Source organism: Suncus etruscus, chromosome 8, assembly GCF_024139225.1.
Source record: "Suncus etruscus isolate mSunEtr1 chromosome 8, mSunEtr1.pri.cur, whole genome shotgun sequence".
Lineage (NCBI taxonomy): Eukaryota > Metazoa > Chordata > Mammalia > Eulipotyphla > Soricidae > Suncus > Suncus etruscus.
The window spans coordinates 117,279,228-117,300,132 of NC_064855.1; the positions used below are offsets into that span (position 1 = coordinate 117,279,228).

The 20,905-nt window shown below is 39.4% G+C and overlaps 1 protein-coding gene and 1 non-coding gene across 2 annotated transcripts in view; one reads left to right on the forward strand and one right to left on the reverse strand.

The window, feature by feature from the left end:
- FGF14 (fibroblast growth factor 14) overlaps positions 1–20,905 on the reverse strand; it is a 583,803-nt gene that overhangs the window by 375,426 nt on the left and 187,472 nt on the right. The gene's annotated exons all lie outside the window — the stretch shown is intronic.
- On the forward strand, positions 1,956–2,088 carry LOC126016488 (small nucleolar RNA SNORA51). The gene has a single exon (XR_007498284.1). It is a non-coding gene; the product is annotated as a small nucleolar RNA SNORA51 (small nucleolar RNA).

The following is a 20,905-nucleotide window of genomic DNA, read 5'->3' on the forward strand; positions in this document are numbered from 1 at the left end:
CAATAAATAAAACAAAATTAAAATGTAAATCTAGTTTATCAGTGACTATATTAAACATAAATATAATAAACTGTCGATAAAAATTTATTATTGACATACAGTTGGTAGGGTAAGCACATATGAAAAATTATACATTTTGTCAAAGATACATTTTATATTCAAGTCATATAATTGTAAAATAAAAGGATGGAAAATATATATATATAAACCATGTATCCAAAAAAGAACTAGAGTAATTAATCAACTATAAAAAAAATGAGATTTTGTGTCTGGAGCAATAGCATAGCAAGTAGGACATTTGTCTTGCAAGCAGCCAACCCAGGACAATCCTGGGTTCGATTCCCGCATGGTCCCCCAAGCCTGCCAGGAGTGATTTCTGAATGCAGAGCCAGGAATAATCCCTGAGTGCCACTGGCTGTGGCCCCAAACCCTAAATAAATGAATAAATTTTAATGAAAAAGAAAAAATAGGATTTAATCAAGAAATCATCACTAAAACCAAAGAAGTGCCTTTTAAAAAGATAAGAACAGGCATAGAAGAGCCAGAAGGTTAGAACAGTGGGACTTAAAGACAGCTATGACATTTGCTCTTTCTCCTTGCTACCTTACTTTACTTTACAGGGTATATACACACAAACACAACCACACACACACACACACACACACACACACACACACACACACACACACACACACACACGCTCTGTAGTTTAGAAGTTAGCTGTTAGTTTTAATTAGTTAATTTTAATTAGTTAGTTTTAATTCTATACTTAGTTGCTGGATGCTTTCTAAGGCATTTTGATTTATAGAGGTAATAGACAGCACTAGGTTCAGAATTCACCTTCTGAACATGAAATTCAGTTCCTTGTTTGAACAGAGTTCTTTGGAACTCACTTTGGCTCGTGTTTATTGCAGCTCTGTAATCTACTCCCATCCAGACCAGGAACAAAATATATATAAACAACAGCTGAATCTCCTAATAAGATCAGTACTAAGAAATGACAGAGGCAGTGCTCACTGAAAGAACATCACATTTGGATAATGATTTCTCTGATTCGATTTGCTGCAGACAGACAGAAGACAGAAATAGATCAATGGCGACTTTATAGCAGAGCATTAGCAGGGAAAGAGGAATTGGACTGGCAAAAGTCACTTTGGCCATTGGAAGCAGGACGTGTATGTCATCACTTAATAGATTAATTAGAATAAACTAAACAGCATGTTCAGAAAGTTTATAGGATTGGCAAATGATGTTTCTGTCAGGTCATTATAAACCATCCAGTGGCTATTATGATGGTAATTTACAGCCATGACAATTGTCTAGACAAGAGAATGAAGACATTACTGATTCCGATTTTAATTTGAAATAAAGCTAACCGTGTCATATTGAGTTCAGTGGCCTACCCTTGTAGTCTCCAGCCACTGGTTGCAAATGTTAAACTCATTTGCTGTTTTCCCCCAGAACTGCTAACTGCTTCCCAGAAGGTAGCGCTGGGTTAGAAGAATGCCATGAGTTGATTGCAAGGAAATATGGTTTCCACTGCACGTCACCTAGGAGATGTCCTCCCACAGAGGATCAGCATCCATAGTTGAGCAGATTCTATCTCTTCTAACATCCTTCATTATTTATTGTGTGTGTGTGTGTGCGTGTGTGTGTGTGTGTGTGTGTGTGTGTGTGTGTGTGTGTGTGCACGAGTGCACGCGCACACCACAGCTGGCTGTGCTTATGGCTTACTCCTGGTTCTGGGGATTCAGGAGTCACTTCTGGCAAGACTTGAGGTACCACATATAGTATAGGAATCAAACTGCATGCAAGGCCAGCATCTTTCAGGCTGTACTAGCTCTCTGACCACTTCCAGCACACTAGAAAGCAAGCTCAAGTCTACTAGCCTCAATGAATTAGTGAAAATAGAAGAAAGAGAGTCCTCAAGGATCACAGTTAAGAGTGAGAAACCAAGCCTCCCAATTCTTACCACAGGCTGTGTTTTTTACATTGACTGTATAGAAAGAGGAGGTACAGTAAATGCACCCCATATACACCTCAACCCAGGCCCTTTGCCTGGTTTGTATTGTGAATTGGGGGACAAAAATAAAAATTAATAAATTAATAATAATAATAAATAAATAAAAATAAATAAAATAATAAAAATAATAATAATAAATAAAAATAATAAAAAGTGAGAAACCATGTATTCATTTGCACTTGATAGCAATTTGACTTTGTGTAGTTTTATCAATTGCAATTTTTTTTACTACTTAAGTCAAATTCTTACCATTTCTCATTTCTCACAAGTCCTACAGTGAGTTTCAAGTTAGAATTATTGAAGAAATAATTCAGAATTTTCCATTGGTCCCAATGGCAAAACCACAGGCTCATTCTTCTATTAAGACCAAGAATCACTGAACTAGACTTGGAGGTGCAGGGGAGGGTGTTTGGGCTTGGAAAGAGTAAATTAATTTTAGGTGAGGGTGTTCGTTTCCCTAAGCCCTTGATCAAGTCACTCTTCGTGACCTCAGTTAATCTATTGAAGGAAAAAGAAAGAGAAGTGAAGTCTAAAGTACAGTGAATAAGAGCTTGTTTTGAAGCTTGCTTTGGACCTAAATTCAAACCCTGGCACCCATATTATTATCAATTTTCACTTAGAGTGATCCTTAAATACAAATTCAAAGAACCACCCAATATGGCCCCCAAAGAGAGTGTAGGCAAGTAAGAGAGAGGGAGAGAGAGAGAGAGAGAGAGAGAGAGAGAGAGAGAGACAGAGACAGAGAGAGACAGAGAGAGAGACAGAGAGAGACAGAGAGAGAGAGAGAGAATGAAATGTTGGATTTTATTTGATTGTTATTCTTTTTAGGAGCCAGTGGTATATACGGTTACTCCTAGTTATCTATGCAGGAATCAAATCCAGGTCAGCCATGTACAAGGCAAGCAATCTACCTTCTCTATACTATGGCTCCAGTCCCAAGCCTTCACTTTTAAATGTATGTAATTTTCAGATGCCCTTCCCAATGAAATAAAGTTCTCATTTTCTTTTAAATAAGTAATATAGAAATATAATATGGAAAATTATAGTATAAATAAATATAACATCTATATGTAGATGCCATAATATGTATACTTATATATAAATGTATATCTATATGTAATGAAAATGGCAACTTTTTTGTTTGTTTTTGGGCCACTGAGCGCAGTGACGCTCAGGGGTTACTCCTGGCTATGCTCTCAGAAATCGCTCCTGGCTTGGGGGACCACATGGGACGTCAGGGATCGAATCTAGGTCCATCCTAGGCAGCTGCGTGCAAGGCAAACGCCCTCCCTGCCTCTGTGCTATCGCTCCGGCCCAAAAATGGCAACTTTTATGTAATCATACACACATATATACATATGTATATATCATAGCACACACAGAGATAGACATATAGTATAAACATACTAGATGACCTAGAGCAGGGGTGGCGAACACATGGCTCTCGAGCCACATGCGGTTCCCGGCCAAAATGAATGAGGCTCTTTGCCTCTTATCATGATTTTGTATACTGTGGCTCTTTGCCAAGTTTGGATTTTGTTCTGCTGCTTCTGAGGGGGACCTCTGAGGAGAGATCTCCGAGCGCGTCCTCCCATCTCCCATCCCTCGGAAACAACTGAGGGAAACAACCCGTGTGTCACATGTTGGGTCACATCTTGCAGGTAGTTCTTAGTGTGGAGGATGCAGCACACCCTCAGCATCACTGCAGAATTTTGACCCTCACTCAAAATGGCAAAATGCAACATGTGTTTAATAGATTACTGTTAAAATTAGATGCTTTTGTGTGAGTGTTTGTCTGTTTTGGCAGGTCACTGCATGGTGTGGCTCTCTGACTCTTACAATTTAAAATTTTGGCTCTTCGTGTCGCCACCCCTGACCTAGGGTATGATTATAAACATTCTCCAAACAATTTATCCAAAGTTGCTTTAGGTCAATACAAAATCAATTTCAATTTTTCATATAGCTAAAAAAAATACTATAAAATTACCAGTACCCTGTTAGATAACATTGAGCTATTACCCAAAACAAAGGCATTTCCCCAATTTCATCTTTGCCTTTTACCTAGCCCTTTGATATGTAAAAGTCCACCTGGATCTCATCTACTCTTCCCCCGCCCAGGTTGAATTTGTATTGGGAGAGTAAAGAAAGGTCATTTTGTCTTGGGGTGCCATGAGAGAGAGACCATGAGAAGAGAAGCCACTGACTCCATGACTCTCTCCTGACTGACTTAGATTTTAATTCTTTGCAGCTACCCTGCTTCAGACCCATTCACCCAGGGTTGGAAATATGGTACATGGGGTGATTTCACAACATGGGGATTTATTTTACAATAGCATCCCAACTCCTGATCCAATATGGTGTATGTCCACTGGGATAATTGAAGTGGGGCCAGAGATATAGCACAGTGATAGGGTGTTTGCCTTGAATTCAGCCGACCCAGGATGGATGATGGTTTGATTCCCGGCATCCCATATGGTCCCTAAATCTGCCAGGAGTGATTTCTGAGCACAGAGCCAGAAGTAATTCCTGAGTGCCACCAGATGTGACCCAAAAAAACAAAATCCAAAAAAAAAAAAAAAAGGAAAATGCTTTCCAGATTAAAGTGGCTTCAGATATCAGGAGGTAGGAAACGTGTTAACTTCTCCCACTATTTCCTTTTCAACTTTATCCCCCACCATCATGCTCTGACTCCTATCTGAAGTCTTCAGACTGTTATTCACACTTTCCTGTGCGTCTCAATACAAGACCAGCATCAAAAGGATGGAGCAGAAGCTTCTGAGGCTGAGGGTCATCCTCTCACTCCTCCCACATGCAAAAAGCAGTTAGACAAGTGCCATATGCAAAATCTTCCAACTACATAATTCTAGGACATATCTAGGACACATTCTTTGTCCATGCAAAGACCATACCATTTTTTTCCCAGAGAGGTTAACTCAAATTTAAAGAGGGGTATTTTAGACTGGGGGGGGGGGGTTTCAGCTTCTCCACATGCTCTATTCTACTGGCAATCGCAAAAGCTCGAAAGACTGAATCAGAAAACACAGTTGGGCAAGTCTGAAATGCTCTGAAATTAAACAGAACATCCTTTGGAGGTAATGTGAGTTCTTCTTCCTGAAAATGGGGGTAAATTTCTGCTCCACCTGACAAATTTTATATCCTTTTAGACTTGTTAAATATTGCCGCTGGAATTGAATGTCATTTAACAATTGAAAGAAAAATCTGCCAGAGTGATTTGATTTTTCTTTAAAGAGTCATTAAAATGACAACCCCTGGGGCTAAGTGGAGCTTTCCTGGCCTTATTGGATGTCTTCCTCATATTCTTCAGGACAGACACAGTTAACAGACATCCTCAGCCTTTGATCAGGCTTAAATGCTGAAGCTCACAGTGCAAATGGAAGATAGTTACTCCTCGTTCTGCCAAACCTAAATCAAGGATTACCTCAGAAACATTCCAGTTTAACCTCTTCTGACCCAATGTCACAAAGATATATGTCCAGAATATACAAAGAACTGACTCAATGCAAGACTATTATTCCACTACAATTTATCTCATTCTCTATGAAGGTGTGTAGGTGGTTCTCAGTTTTATTATCTTTGTCATGAGTCACTAATATTGCCTCATGTTTGAAACTGTCTACCCAAATAAAAACAATTTATTTTCCAAAAAGAAGACAGGTATTTGTTGTTTGTTATTGAAGACCAGGTCTAATGCTTGATTTAAGAGAGTATCGCCCCTTCAGAAAATTAAAGTATTCTCAAATAATTGATCATATTTTACATTTTTCCTCCTTTATCCTGGTAAGTATTTACAAATACATATCTAAGGATTAAGGTGTGTGATCTAGATACCAAGTACTGGGTTTTGAATGACTTTATAACTTCATAAGAAAGTATAACTCCTTCTTCTGCATCATCTACTACTTACTTATATTGTCTATTGCAAACTCCTGCAAGTGCTTTTAGGAAAGAATTCGTGTATCAGTAAACAAATTTCAGAGCTCTAAATCTAGAGATGCGTTCTGAGTTTTTTATGTGATAGCATGTAACCTTGGGATTCTCATCTGATGTGTCACCATTATTCTCTCTCTTGCAGAGCTGCTATGAGAATTATGTGTTATGTGTAAATAAACAATACATCAATATGTTTATGTATGCATAACATAAAAGCATAATTCTTATAGGACACATATGTATCTAAATACATAATCAGATATGTTTATATATGTATAACATATAGCACATAATTGTTATAGCAGCATATATGTATATAAATAAATATGTGGATAGTTTTATATGCACACAATTATGTATATGTATATTTCACTTAGTTTTATAGAATATTCAATATGTAAATATATAATTTCACATGTAAAATTGCTTTGAACACTATAAAGTGCCTAAAGAGGCAAAGAATCATGACTATAACCTGGCATATCTGTTAGATATGATAGATATGATATACATTTTGCTTCCTTGACTAGATCTTGGGATCTTAGAAGACTAAATTGCTCCTATTCTCAGGATCTAATAGAATACTATATAAAGACTGTCTGAAGCGAGTATTTGAAGGGAAGACTTCTCAGCAAGCAAATGAATAAGAATTTTTTCAGGACTCTATCTTCAAAAATCAGCATTTTTACCTCATATATTAGAAATGAAAAACCTGAAAAAAAAAGCATCAGTAACCAGCAAAATAGTTGGTAGCAGATATAAATGAAACTTTGAGTTCTTCTTCGGGATTTGCTTAAACCCAGATTTTCTATTTTAGCTTTTTCCTTAATGAATCAGACTCCATCTTTGTTAATGACATTTAGATAAAAGACTACTTGAGGATTGTACCAGTGGGTGATGTGGTAGTTCCTGTTGGAAAGTGCAATCACAATGCACAACCACCCTGACAGCTTTAACATGTGGGCCAATAGCAACAAGAACATTGGCAAGACACACACTTGGAGTAGTGTGTGTTTTCTTGGTCAAGTGTCTTCAGAAAAGTTAAGTTGCAAATGTTAACATTTAAGATTTGGCTGATAATTCCTCTATGATAGTAAATATTATCTGTGAACCTCTCAATATATTTCTATGTTAAGGTCCCCCAACCTGACAAGCATGGGGACAACTTAGAGACTTGGGAAGAGAATTTTAATCATGAGTAAAAGATAAAAAAGCTATATTATTGAACATACATAGTTCACATATAAAGAACAGGTGACCTAATTGTAAAAAAATATATAAAATTAAAGCAGCTACTATCTTTTTTTTATCTCTCTCCAAAGATTTACAGATTTCTTTATGTGTTTCATTTTTAAACACACACACACACACACCTTAATTTTATTTGTTTTGTTTGTTTGATTGTTCATTTAGGGTCCACACAGAAACTCTAGGGTATTACTCTGCTCCCAGGAATTACTTGTGGTGGACTTCATGGACAACAGTGATGCTTGAGATCTAACCCAGGTCAGCTGTATGCAAGGCAAATCCCCAACCTTGGGTACTATCGCTAAGGCACCACATCTGATTTAATGAAAATAATTGCAACTCTGGACTTTAGAAGGTGCTTACCTTGAATGGTTTCAAGTGAAAATGATTCACACAGTAAAATAGCAGAGCAGGTAAAAGAGAATGCTTGGAAAAGCCCGAATCGGGTGCTACTAAATATTTCAAGAGTGAAGCAGAAGCTGAAGACCAAGATATCCAGAGAGAGAGGAACTAAGAACAGAAAATTAAAATATTTCCCTGTTTCTGTGGCCATATAACAGCTGTAGCGTCCATAGAATAAAGTACTGAGGCCTCTGGAATACTCAGTTGGTCCACTGGTGACATGAATGAGCAGAGACAGGGGGAAATTGGTAACACTCATTTCTCATTCACTTGCCAGAAAAGGTCTCTGTGACTTAGAGGCAAGATCTTGATACTTCACAGGTCTTCTGGGAATCTAAGGATTATGGGGGATGGCTAGAGGCTGAAGACATTCATGATTTGGAGAATTACCACTAGCCTGTTGTGAATATTCCAAGGAAAATATGCTTGATAGGCCTGATTATCTTCCACTGCAGTAGGCAAAAATAAATCCATATTAGCTCTTTCCCCAAACTAAACTTCATCATCCCAGCCTGATAGCAGTTGCTGACTTCACAAGCTTCCCATGAGGACAAAGCTCACTCTAGAAAAGCTCTGAACCTCGGTGTGTGTAGTGAATGATTTGTCTTTTTTCCTAACTGAAAGGCTAGAACTTCAAAAATAATTATAGGCATGCTGCCCTTCTGCCAATTGTTCTGCCACTGACAGAACCCCCATTTCTAACTCTGTGGCATCATTTTGATCACACCCATAAAAAACAGGAGCAGAAATACTGCTGTGGTGACCTGTTTTTCTAACTTTGTCCAAAATTAGGAAAAGCAATGAGTGTCAAAAGAGCTTAAGGACCTTTAATATCAGGACTCTGGGGTTAAGGTGGAACCAACCTCCACTCTGGCCTTCCAGAGTGATTAATCATGGGAGGGTGCCCAATAGTGTGAGAAGGAAATGGGGATGAGACTACATAATAGAGAAGATCCCATTCAAGCTGTTAGTATTTGCCAAGGAAAAAACACCTGAAGACTAGAACTATCTGCCTGGAACACTGCATAATTACCCATGTTAAAAACAGAATACAGTGGCCTCTGAATGATGCCTTGGTAGACTAATACTGTAATAAAATGACAATGCATCTCCAAGTTTTTATCCTCAACTAATTCAGGGAGATAGATCTCAGAAAGGGTAGAGAATAATTTTAAGGAAAAACCTGCTTTTTAAGTATACATATATAAATAATTTAAAGTATATATATATATATATATATATATATATATATATATATATATATATGTGTGTGTGTGTGTATAGTGGCAAGATCTGAACTGTAGAATGCCTATGCAAATTTCTGGAATAATTTTATTAAATGAATAAAATCCTGAAGAATTAATTATGGGATAATATCAAAGCAATATAAAATCACTGACTCTGGAGAGGGATATGAAATAGTTCAGATTTCAATTTAGTAAATGCATCTATACCTCTTAGAAATGATAATTATCTATTTATCATTTATTATCATTTATCTAAATGATAATTATCTATTTTAATAAAAAAATGATAGAAAGGGCCAGAGAGAGAGAGTGCTGGGTAGGGTACTTAACATGCATGCAGTTTCAATCCCTGGCATTCCCTATGGTTCCCAGAATCCTGCCAGGAGTAATTTCTGAGTACAGAACCAGGAATAAGCCCTGAGCATTGCAAGGCATAGCCCAAAAAGTAAAAAAAGAAAAGAAAAGAAAACTAAAAAGGAGGAGATTAGAAACATCAGTAAAAAGTATTACATTTACTGTATTTTCACTCTATAAAACATACCATAAGACATATAAGACGCACATAGTTTTTAGATACTCTCCTCCTTTGCACTCAGGCTTCAGCTCTAGGCAGCATTCACTACATAAGATGCACTTTTGGGGGCTGGAGAGATAGCTTAGAGGTAAGGTGTTTGCCTTTCATGCAGAAGGTCATTGGTTCAAATCCCAGCATCCCATATGTGCCAGGAGTGATGTCTGAGCTTGGAACCAGGAGCCAGGAGTAACCCCTGAGAGCTGCCAGATGTGACCCAAAAAAAGAAAAAAGAAAAAAGAAAAAAAAGATGCACTTTTGGGGGGAAAGTTACAAAAATATGATAAATCTTAAACCTAAAATCCAAAAATGTTTATTTTAAAATTTAATAAAATTGTATTTTTGTGTTCCTAGGATATTTCTGTAGGAGTGGTATAGCTGGATCATATGGGAGCTCAATTTCCAGTTTTTTGAGGAATCTCCGTATTGTTTTCCATAAAGGATAGACTAGATGGCATTCCCACCAGCAGTGAATAAGAGTTTCTTTCTCTCCACAATAGCCAGACTCTGGAAACAAACAAGATGCACTTCAACAGATGAATGGCTAAAGAAACTGTGGTGTATATATACATACATATAGTTTATACAATGGAATATTATCCAGCCATCAGGAGAAATTAAGTCATGAAATTTTCTTATACGTGGATGTATATAAAATCTATTATGCTGAATGAAGTAAGTCAGAAGGAGAGAAATAGACACAATAGTCTCACTCATCTATGGGTTTTAAGAAAAATTAAAGACATCATAGTAATAATGCCCAGAGACAATAGAGGTGAGGGCCTGAAGGACGCACTCACAATATAAAGCTCACCACAGAGTGGGTGAGTGCAGTTAGGGAAATAACTACACTAACAACTTTCATGACAGTCTGAATGAGTGAGAGAAGTAGAATGCCTGTCTCAAATACAGGCAGAGATTGGGAAGGAGGGAGGGGGCATTGGTGGTGGGAATGTTGCACTGGTGATGGAGGGGGGGGGGGTTCTGTTTATGACTGAAATCCAAACGTTTGTAATCATAGTGCTTAAATAAAGATTTTATATAGCAAAAAAAAAAAATAGGGAGATGGGGGCATTGATGATGGGAATGTTACACTGGTGAAGAGGTTGTTCTTTTTATGACTGAAACCCAACTACAATCGTGTGTGTAATCACAGTGTTTAAATTAAGATATTATTTAAGGGGCCGGAGAGATAGCATGGAGGTAAGGCGTTTGCCTTTCATGCAGGAGATCATCGGTTCGAATCCCGGCGTCCCATATGGTCCCCCGTGCCTGCCAGGAGCAATTTCTGAGCCTGTAGCCAGGAATAACCCCTGAGCACTGCCGGGTGTGACCCAAAAACGACAACAACAAAAAAAATATATTATTTAAAAAAATAAAATTTAAAAATAGCCACTTTTAAAATGTTTTTTTCACTTTGCTTTAAGTTATGCATCGTGAAGTCTAATTTTTTTCCTGTAGAATTAAGCTTCAATTCCTGAAGTTTTTCCCCTTCCAATTAACACTGGTTCTGACACCAATTTGGAGGAGGGCAAATGCAGTTTAAATCAGTGGGATCATTTTACCCTCCCCCATTAAAGTTTGACTGTACACTTGGAAACAACTGCTAATTAAAGAGTAATTGTCACTGAATGTGCACTTTTGACTTAATTAGATAAGCGGCTTCCGGCAGGAAAACTAGCTCAACTATGCTCCATGGGAAAGTCTGGGAGGTCCCAGGTACTGTAAATGGGCGAACACCTCTTGCAGAACCTGCGTTGCAATTGTGTGTTCAGCAAAACCTTCATCTAGAACAGAGAAATCATCTGCCTGGCCATAAAAGCACTCAAGTGTGATTGGACTTCCGCCTTTAAGCTCAGTCAAGTTCCACAAGTCCACAAATGTAGACAAAAGATGCTTTGCGTTGAGCAAACCACCCCTTTCTGATTTGCTTCAATGAGACGCTCTCTTTCTCGTTCATCAGATGCAGCTTTTACTCTTAGCACACTGATCTCCTTTGTTCCTAAAGACATGGTTCACTCCTCTGCTCCGCTCTCAGATCTCTAAAGTCAAATTTAGGTTAGATGAATGTTGCAAGTCAGCCCCTGAAGAGGTTGACTGATGGAGGGATGGAGGATGAGGTCTTTCCCCTCCAGCTTGGAGCACGCGTCTGCCACCCTGTCCAGCCGTCGGTTCTGAGGTGAAACGGCGGATAAACAGCTCGCAGACAGTCAGGCTTGTGGAAATATTAGCTTTATTCGGTGGACAAGACTGAAGTCCAAAGGCTCAGCATAAGTTCCAGCCAAAAGCCTCTCGCCTTCCACAGACCCTTGTTTTTAACCCCCAGAATCAGGTACCACCCAATGGTGGGATCAGATACCACCCAATGGTGGAAGCAGAATCAGGGTGGGGGCAGAATGCCAGGTCACACCCTAGGTTAGGGCACAATCACCGATCAGGGTAGGGTCAGTAACATAATAATCCCATAAAATATTTACATACAAACAGATGAATACAACTATCTCCATTTTACCAATACAGATGCCCTTTCTGTATAATGTCCAAGAAAGTAGAAGACAAATCAAGGAAGTCAATTGTGGTACCAACCATCTAGCTGATGCAGACTCATGTATTTGTGTTTGCAAGAGGTGGGCATCTTTATAGAAAAACAGGGCCAGAAAAGGACATATTGATTTGAGTGCATTAAAGCCACAAGTTTATACCACAGTGCAGACGATTAAATTCATGGTCACACAAAGTATTAAAGTAGATACTAGAGGAGGGATTTACCGGAAAATATTAAACGACTAGGTTCTTGATACTAAACTTCAAGGAAAACTAAATAAATCTTAGAGAAAGTATTTCTCGTCATGGCTCCATTCTGGAGGCTGAAGTGAGAAGAGTTTTTCTTCTTATTTATAAAGCCAACAGAAACTGAAAAGGGCGACTTGAGCTTGTGAGCTTGTATTATGTGTGTGTGTGTGTGTGTGTGTGTGTGTGTGCGTGTGTGTGTGTACATGTATAGGAACATAAATGTTCACATATTAACTCAAGTGAGTTACTTAATCTCTGAGCCTTGGCTTTTCACTATGTGAAAGGAATATTATTTGTAATAGCTGTACATAAATGGGTGTGTGAGAAATGCTGAGGGAATATAATGTACAAAAAGTCAAAATCTTCCAAAGTGGTTGTCATTCTTGTTTGCAATGAAAAGTAATTGAGGGGCATTGACTGTAGACATTAACAATTATATACACACTATTTTGTGCTGTTCAGAGACAGTGTAGAATTATAAGAGAGTTGATCCTCAAAAGAGATGGAAGAATTTATGGCACAGGAGAAACTGATAACCTTCTTTGATCTGAGGACACGCTCTGTAGAGTCTACAAATGGGGTTAGAGCAATAGTACAGTGAGTAGGGCACTTGCCTTGCACACAGTTAAAATCCAAATTTCATCTCCCACATCCATATGGTTCTGTGAGCACAATTAGGAGTGATTCCTGAGTACAGAGCCAGGAGTAATCCCTGAGCATTGCCACATGTGTCCCCAAAACTGACAAACAAAACAAAATTTAAAAAAAAGAGTGTGCAAATGGCCTTTAGAAAGAGATAGGATGGTCAGTTGCCTGTTCTGCTCGAAATAAGCATTTGGACACAAAGAACAAAAGCTTTAACTTGTCTTGTACACCAGTTCGTCAACAAGAAACCAAGGGCTGTACCCATAGAAAACGGGCTCTTAGGAGCTTTGCCTAAGACACACTTTAGAGGCAGTGACAACAATTGCCCACTACAGCACTCACCTGAGGACTCTTGGACCCTCCTCCTCGATACTGTACTTGTCCTAGACAAAAGCTGGAGTCTGCCTGTGGCTAAGCCAAGGATAATACCTGAAACTCATATCAGTGCTGGAATAAAAGCATGAAGCAAACTGATATCTTTCACAACTGCAGTAAACACAAATGCATACACCCCAACACACACAACACAACTGTGTGCTGCACACAATGTGTTAGGAAATGTTGCTAGACCAGAGAAATCAGAGTTTGTGGTCAAGCAGTTTTTGGTTATCTTTGGGTTATCCTGGATAACTGTGAGGAATTCGTGACAAACCATATTTGATGAAATGTTCAGAAATGCACCTCCAACACCATGGGTCGCCCGTTGATCAAGCTAGTTCCTCTGAAGCCTTCTAAGAATCCCTGAGACAGCTCTAAGATTGTCCTCAAAGAAAAGCAGATTTGCAAATAAGCAAACTGACCTCATTCCCAACCACAACAAAGAGCAGAACAGTGGTGAGGTAGGCTCTGAGTTATTTCAGGAAGCTTGTCAAGAAGGGAGAGAGCAGAGAATTTAAGTTCCTGAAAAGCACCTGGACGGGAAACAACAAAAGATGGCATCTAGAACTGGTAGTGAATGTTTTGCTTTTCTCCTTTTAGAAAACTGAGATGGACCAAGAAGCCCTCTCAAATGTAATCATTCTCAATGAATATTTAGAAGGAAAATATCAAGCCTGTGTGACATACAAAAAAATAATCTCTGTGCTAAAAGAAGGTTGGAAGACCCCTAGTTCAAACCTTGCATTTTTCTCAATAAACAGTGATATTCAACAACATTAAAGGGCTCTGCATGGCTACACAGAAATCGGGTGTTTCTTTTTGTCCAGTGAAAATGAAGATATTTTCCTGTTAGAATTCTAGTTCACTAAATCACATTAACTTAGAAACGATCTATAGAATTCACAAAATTATTTGTGTGTGTGGGGGGGGGCAACCCTGGCAGTTCTCAAAGGTTATTCCTAACTCTGAACTCACTCCTGATGGGGCTTGGGTGACCATATGGAATGCCAGGGATGCAAATGGGCCAGCCACATGAAAAGCTAGCATCCTACCCTCTGTGCCCCAAAAGCTCTAGCTGTAAAGTAAGGCATTCTCCTTTTCTGCTGTTTGTTTATTTGTTTAATTGCTTTTTATTTATTTATTTATTTATTTATTTATTTATTTATTTTGCAGCCACACCTGGCGAAGCTCAGGGTTTACTCCTAGTTCTGCATTCAGAAATTACTACTGGCACCACTCAGGATCATATGAGGTGCTGCAGGGATTGAACCTGAATCAGCCACTTGCCTTACCCACTCTACCGTCTTTCTAGCTCCTTAACAAAATGATTTCTTTGATAGGATAGTGTGTCTTTGGTTTCTGGAGAAGCAAAATAGGCTTTCTACTCCCTGCACCTCCCAGCAATTGCATTTAATCTGGAGTTTAATTTTTTAGAAAAGTTTTGAGATGAATAGCATTTGAAAAACATAACCAGAGTCTCCTCTGATCCGGCTGTGTCTACACAGACCACTGAGAGGCTAGGCTAGAGAGAGGAGCACAATCAGTGGACCTATCCATTCTCTTTTGCTGGCAAACCGTCATCCATCAACCACTGCAGAGGTCCTGGGAGGTGCAAAGAGGGACCAAGTGCCACTTACTGTCAACTAAAGCACCTGATCTCTCTGTGAGGTGGTTTCGTTTTCTAATTATCAAGTCCCAGGACTCAGAATACATAACATCCAGCTATCATAAAGCTGTAAATAAAACTTAATTACATATATATATATATTAGCAGATCACACACTCCTATCCGTTTATATGGTGATTATCATAAATATCAAGAACACAGCAGATGGAAATGGAATAAATATCCAACTGGTGCATTATTCATGACTGCAGTTAGCATTTCTCCTGAGCTCCATGCTCTTGAGGAATCTAAGTTCATGTGTATATGATCCCTATTTAGAGTCAAAGAGTTAATAACTACCTAGCATTTGTTGTAACATTTTGAATGTGAGCATTAATAAAGAGTGAAACTTCTGTAAAAAAAAAAATAATGCATACTGCATTCTTCAATTTATCAACTAAACACCAGAATGAAAATCCATCCAAAGGTATAACCAAAATATTTTCAGCTTGTTCTGAAAAACATAAGGAGTAGAACAGGCTGAAACATATTTTGACAGTGATTCTCCTGTGACATGAAATACTTTATTTCATGTCAAAAATACCACAAAATAACCACAGTGAGAAAAATAAAAACGGTTGTAAATTTTCTAGCCAAATGGGATCGAAGCAATAGCACTGTGGATATGGCATTTGCCTTACATGTGGCCTATCCAGGTTAGATCCCCAACATTCCACATGGTTCTCTGAGCTTGGCAAAAGTGACCTCTGAGCACAGAGCCAGAGTAACCCCTGAGCACTGCCAGGTGTTGCCCAAAAAACAACTACAAAATTTTTAGCCATAACTACTTTTTTAGTTTCCTTTAATAGAATCACACTCCAGAAATGCCATTTACTTTCTGAGCGTTTCACAATAGGTTTCCCAAGAGCACATTCAGTGATGGAGAGAGGTGTGGAACTTGTGGTTGAATTCCATTATTGGAATGAACCAGCACAGGAATAAGGCAGAAATGGACAGAGGAAAGAGCAAGTCGGCAGTACTGATGCTTCTGAAGTCATCGCCATCCCTACTGGAGCTCTGGAACAGGCTTGATCCTGCAGTTTTGAGCACCAGTGAAGCCAGGCTTGGATCCTCCAAATTAGTCAGTCCCCGGATGCTCTGCTGGCTTCCCCTCAGGCCAGGCAATACCTGTGGCTGAGAGCAATTGCTACTGAATGTACACAACCTGAAGATGATGCTCTAAACTTGAGGGATTCTCTCCAAAGAAATGCAGCACCTACCGTAGAAGAGATACTTCACTGTAGTAGCTCTGCCATGTCACCAATATTCACCCAAGCTTTAAGGTCCTCTGGTATGCTAAGAGTTCCAAATCAATAAAAAGGCATGCAGCTCCTAATCAAAACTATTAATTTGTTTTTAATTGAATAGGAAAGACAGAGACTACGAATTCTTAGTATGTAATACTAAAAATTTTAGGTGCCTTCTGAGAATACCATGGGTAGAGTGCTTGTCTGGTTCTACAACTGATTGGGGTTCGATTACCAATATTGCATTTAGTCCCTGAACCCAGCAGGAGTCAGTCATGAGCATAGTGGGTGTGGTATAAAAAACAACCTGAACTTTCTTTTTCCTCTTTTCTTGTTGCTCCCTCCTCTTCCTTTTCTGTCCTCTCTTCTTTCTCCCACTCTTTGTCTCTTCCTCTCTCCCTCCCTTCCTCCTTTCCCCTTCTTCCTATCTCTTATTCCTTCCCTCTTTCCCAAGATACCTTTTATGAATCAAAGAAAGCAAAGGTCAGACGGACAATGAAAAAATAATGATATAAAAATCACTCAAATTTTTCCAATATAGTGACAGATTAGCTAAAGAAGCTTTCCCAAGAGAGAAAATATTCTTATAACACACTTGATGAAACCTATAAACTTTTTATATCAACCTATTTAATATTGGGGGGGGAGGTGGTCATGCGCCAGACCAGGATGTATTCAGGGCTTATTCATGACTCAGGGTGAAGGGATCACTCCTAACATAGATTTCGGTAATATGCAGGGTACTAGAGATAAATTCTAGGTTGGTCACATGGAAAGTAAGTATGGTACCCTCCGTTCCATCACTCCAACCCTTATCTACCTATTGCTCAAAATAGTAAAAATGACATACAAATAATAATAAAAACAATTTTGGGGTTTCTTCAGCAGTGCTCAAGAGGCCCACAGGAGCCTGTCGTGATGACTTATGACAAACCAGGCCAGTGGATCAATGCAAGGGCCCAAAGAGGCATCAATATTAGATCCTGCAGTGAAGGGACCATCTGGACCACCCCAGCATTTCTCAGGGGCCTCTAGGACTCCCTGCAGCCACAGCCAAGTGTGGTATGAGTGCACTTCTGACTCTGTGCTCATGTTTGAGGGATCATAGCCAGCTTCAAAGTTCAAACCTGGGTCAGTTTCATGCAAGACAAGCAAGTGCCTTACCTGCTGTACTATCTCTCCAGCTGCCTTCTCTTTTCCCAACTCCTTCACACCCCAAGTTAAATCCTTTGCACTTTGCTTTCAAATTAGCCCTTAGTTTAAAAAATAGTGAAGAATGAGGACCCTGCATTAGCGGCATAGTCTTAAAACTCAGTCCCAAATTGACTACCATGGCAAAATGAGCAAGTTCCTTGAAAAGTTGCCCTGTTTATGCACCTTTGGTTGAGCTGATATATAAGGAGCTGGCCCCAGAATTGCCTAGCAAGACTCAGCAAACAGCTTTGCTCAGGCAAGAACCTTCCTTCCACCCAGCAGTGCATTGAGCTAAAATTCAAACAAAATCTGAACTGTTACTCCTCTCCTTAACCCCAGTAACACTGGTCACTTTCCAGGAAAGGGACAAAAATATCAGTTCTGTTGTGCCAGCTGTCAGCGTTGTCACAGATATTGTTGCAACTGCCACATAAAACTATTGGACACTGGAACAGAAATATTGACCGAGATGAAGATTTCTTAGTTGAGAGAGATAAAAGGAGTTGCCTGGCATTCATTTGACCTGTTGGCAAGCGATCCCCGGGTCCCTCCTAGATGTAGGGAACGCCTTTGCCTTTCCTGAAACACAGCATCTAAAATCATGGTGCTATATTTCTTTCTTTTATTTTCTCTGGTTTTTCTTCTATACTTTTTTTTATTAACAATTTTTATTTTGACCAAAGTGGTTTACTAATAATTCACAGTAATATTTCAGGTACATAGTGACTGTATTTCTATTCCAAAAAAAGGACACATTATGTGAATCCAGTAGTCCACATCTGCAGAAAGCATAAAAGAGTGTGGAGACTGGAAAAGTAACAACTGTCCTCCCAGAAGCTTCCTTCCACATACAGGTGTCAAAGCCTGGCCTGTGGCATCCTCCAACTAATGTCTGAGAACAGGACTAGAAGAGTGATCAAATGACAGATAAGAAAAGCATTGTGACACTTGTATATCAGCTGGGTCTTCAGGGTGTGCAAAGAGTCCCCCACAGTTAAACACCGATTGGAGTCATTGCAGAGAGATATCAAGGATGGGAAAAAAGAGTGGTGTTTTGTTTTGTTTTGTTTTGTTTGGAGCCCTGGAAACATGGTACCAACTGCACAATTATTGTTGTCAGGGTGAGTGGGATAAGCTGTCCATCACATGGAGGGCTTGGAAATAGACTTGACAAGTGACAAGGGAATCATTCTTCATTCTCTTTCCCCAGCAAGCTGCCTCCACAGTGTCAGCCTGCCAGCCAGGCCAACCTAGAGAGGGTTCTGCTTTTGCTCCACGCCAGGTACCAAGTCAATCTGCTCAAAGTCTAGACATGGTTAACAGCACTGATGAAAAGTGGCCAGTAATCTTTGCCACCCACTCTTTCTAGAAAGCATTTGGTTCTATGGACTAATGGTTCTATGCTTAGGAGAAAGGTTGAAAGTGCTTTGATTTGAAAGAGCCCAATTGGTGAGCTTCGATCAGTGTCTGAGGTCCCTTCTTAACAGTAGGGGAACATGCCTGCGTCCATGTGTTCTTGTCTGACCAATGACCACACTTTAGACCTTGGCCCAACTCTTCTCTGCGCTATTTTGCTCTCCAGGGTTAACCTGAATGTAGCCCTAGTTTGTACCATCCAGAGAGGTCATCTTGTCTTCTCTGAGTCTTCTTAGGCTCTTCCACTGTGTCAAACTTGCTCATTAATTCCTTTCCTCGGTCATTAATGATTCACAGCTAAAGGAAGCATTAACATTTTCAAAGGTGATTTGCTTTGAAGCTTGCTGAAGTCCTCTTACTTTCTCCTTTGATTCTTTTTTTTTTTTTTTTTTTTTAGTTAGCAGCACACAGACCAGTTAATCCTAAATTGTAGTGCATCTTTTATACTTTTTCTTTTTTTTTTTTAACACCACCCATCACCAGTGCAACATTCCCATCACCAATGTCCCAAGTCTCCCTCCTCCCCACCCGACCCCTGCCTGTACTCTAAACAGGTTCTCAATTTCCCTCATACATTCTCATTATTAGGACAGTTCAAAATGTAGTTATTTATCTCCTTTGATTCTTAATTTGGTGGGAGCTTTGACCCAGCATCCCCCAAAGCTTTGAGATGAGTCCATGGGACTTTTTTTTTTTTCAATGAAATTATAAAAAAAAATGGATCATTAAGAAACCAATATGGCAACATTTCTGACAAAAACTTCTCATTGCCCGTTCCTCAGAGCCATCATTCCTTCATAGATATTTAGTTCCAGCCCTTCTGTAAAGTCAAGGAATGATTTGTTTATTCTATCTCATCAGTAAATTCTCTCCTCACAAATTAGGTCCTCAAACGGGGGTCTTCGTTCCTTTTCACCAGCAAATATCTATTGATTACTGGGGATATTGTTAATTGTCCCATCTTGGGGACAGCTACTGGGATCTATTGGGTAAGTGTTAGATGACATCCCAAACAAAGATGTTACCCCAATTTCCTCTTTTCTTTTCACTGAGCCCATTGATATGTAGAAGTCTACTTGGATATCATTCCACCCTCTCTACCTGGTTAAATTTGTACTGATAATTTAAAAAAAAGTCAATCTGGCTTGGTATACAGAGAGCCCATGAGGTGAGAAGCCACTGACTCATGATTCTCTCCTGACAGGCTTGGTTTATTAATTTTTCATGGCAACCCTTCTTTAGACCCATTTACCTGGGGCTGGAAATACGAAAGGGATTTTTTTTCCACAGGGAAGGGCTGATATGATGCTGCCTATTTACAATATACTGGATAGGCCTAAAAACAAGAAATCATCTGGGACCAGGTTCCTAGCGTCCAATTGAGAAATCATGACAGAGACCTTCTCTCTTGCCAACCATGCTCAGAGCAGGCAGAGAATTACTACCACTCACCCATCTCGAGATGCACCCGCCAATCTCAAAAGCAAAATTTCACTATAAACTAAGAAGCAGGAAACAGACAAACTCCTGTGAGGATCTAAATATCCCCACCCACATGCTGTGACCCAGAGGCATCTGGATAATTTGTTCTAGAAAATGAAGGTCAAAATTTCACAACTTACTTTGGCTTTTGGTGGCCCATGTTCAAAATTATAACTGACTCTGAATGGGCAATGAAAGCTGGTTAATTGTCCTATTTTAACTGTCCCATTGGGAAAGGTGTGTGTGTGTGTGTGTGTGTGTGTGTATGTGTGTGTGTGTGTGTCTGGGTGTGTGTGTGTGTGTCTGGGTGTGTGTGTGTGTGTCTGGGTGTGTGTGTGTGTGTGTTTCTGTGTCTTGTCATAGGAAATGACAGGGGCCCTCAAGCACTGACTGAGAAGGCCCCATAAGTTACCACAAGGACTTAATGTTCGCTAGTTTGATGCCAATACTTTAAAAACTGTCTTTTAAGAAGCTGGCAGTGATTTAACTCCATTAAATTTTTCTCTTCATATTTCTTGACTATAAAATATAAATGCAACATATGTTTCCAGAAAATTGGCTAAGAACCCTGGAAAGGTACAAAGAACTCTCCTCAACAGCCAATGCTCACAAATACAAATCCTCTCCAATGCTCAGGGCAGC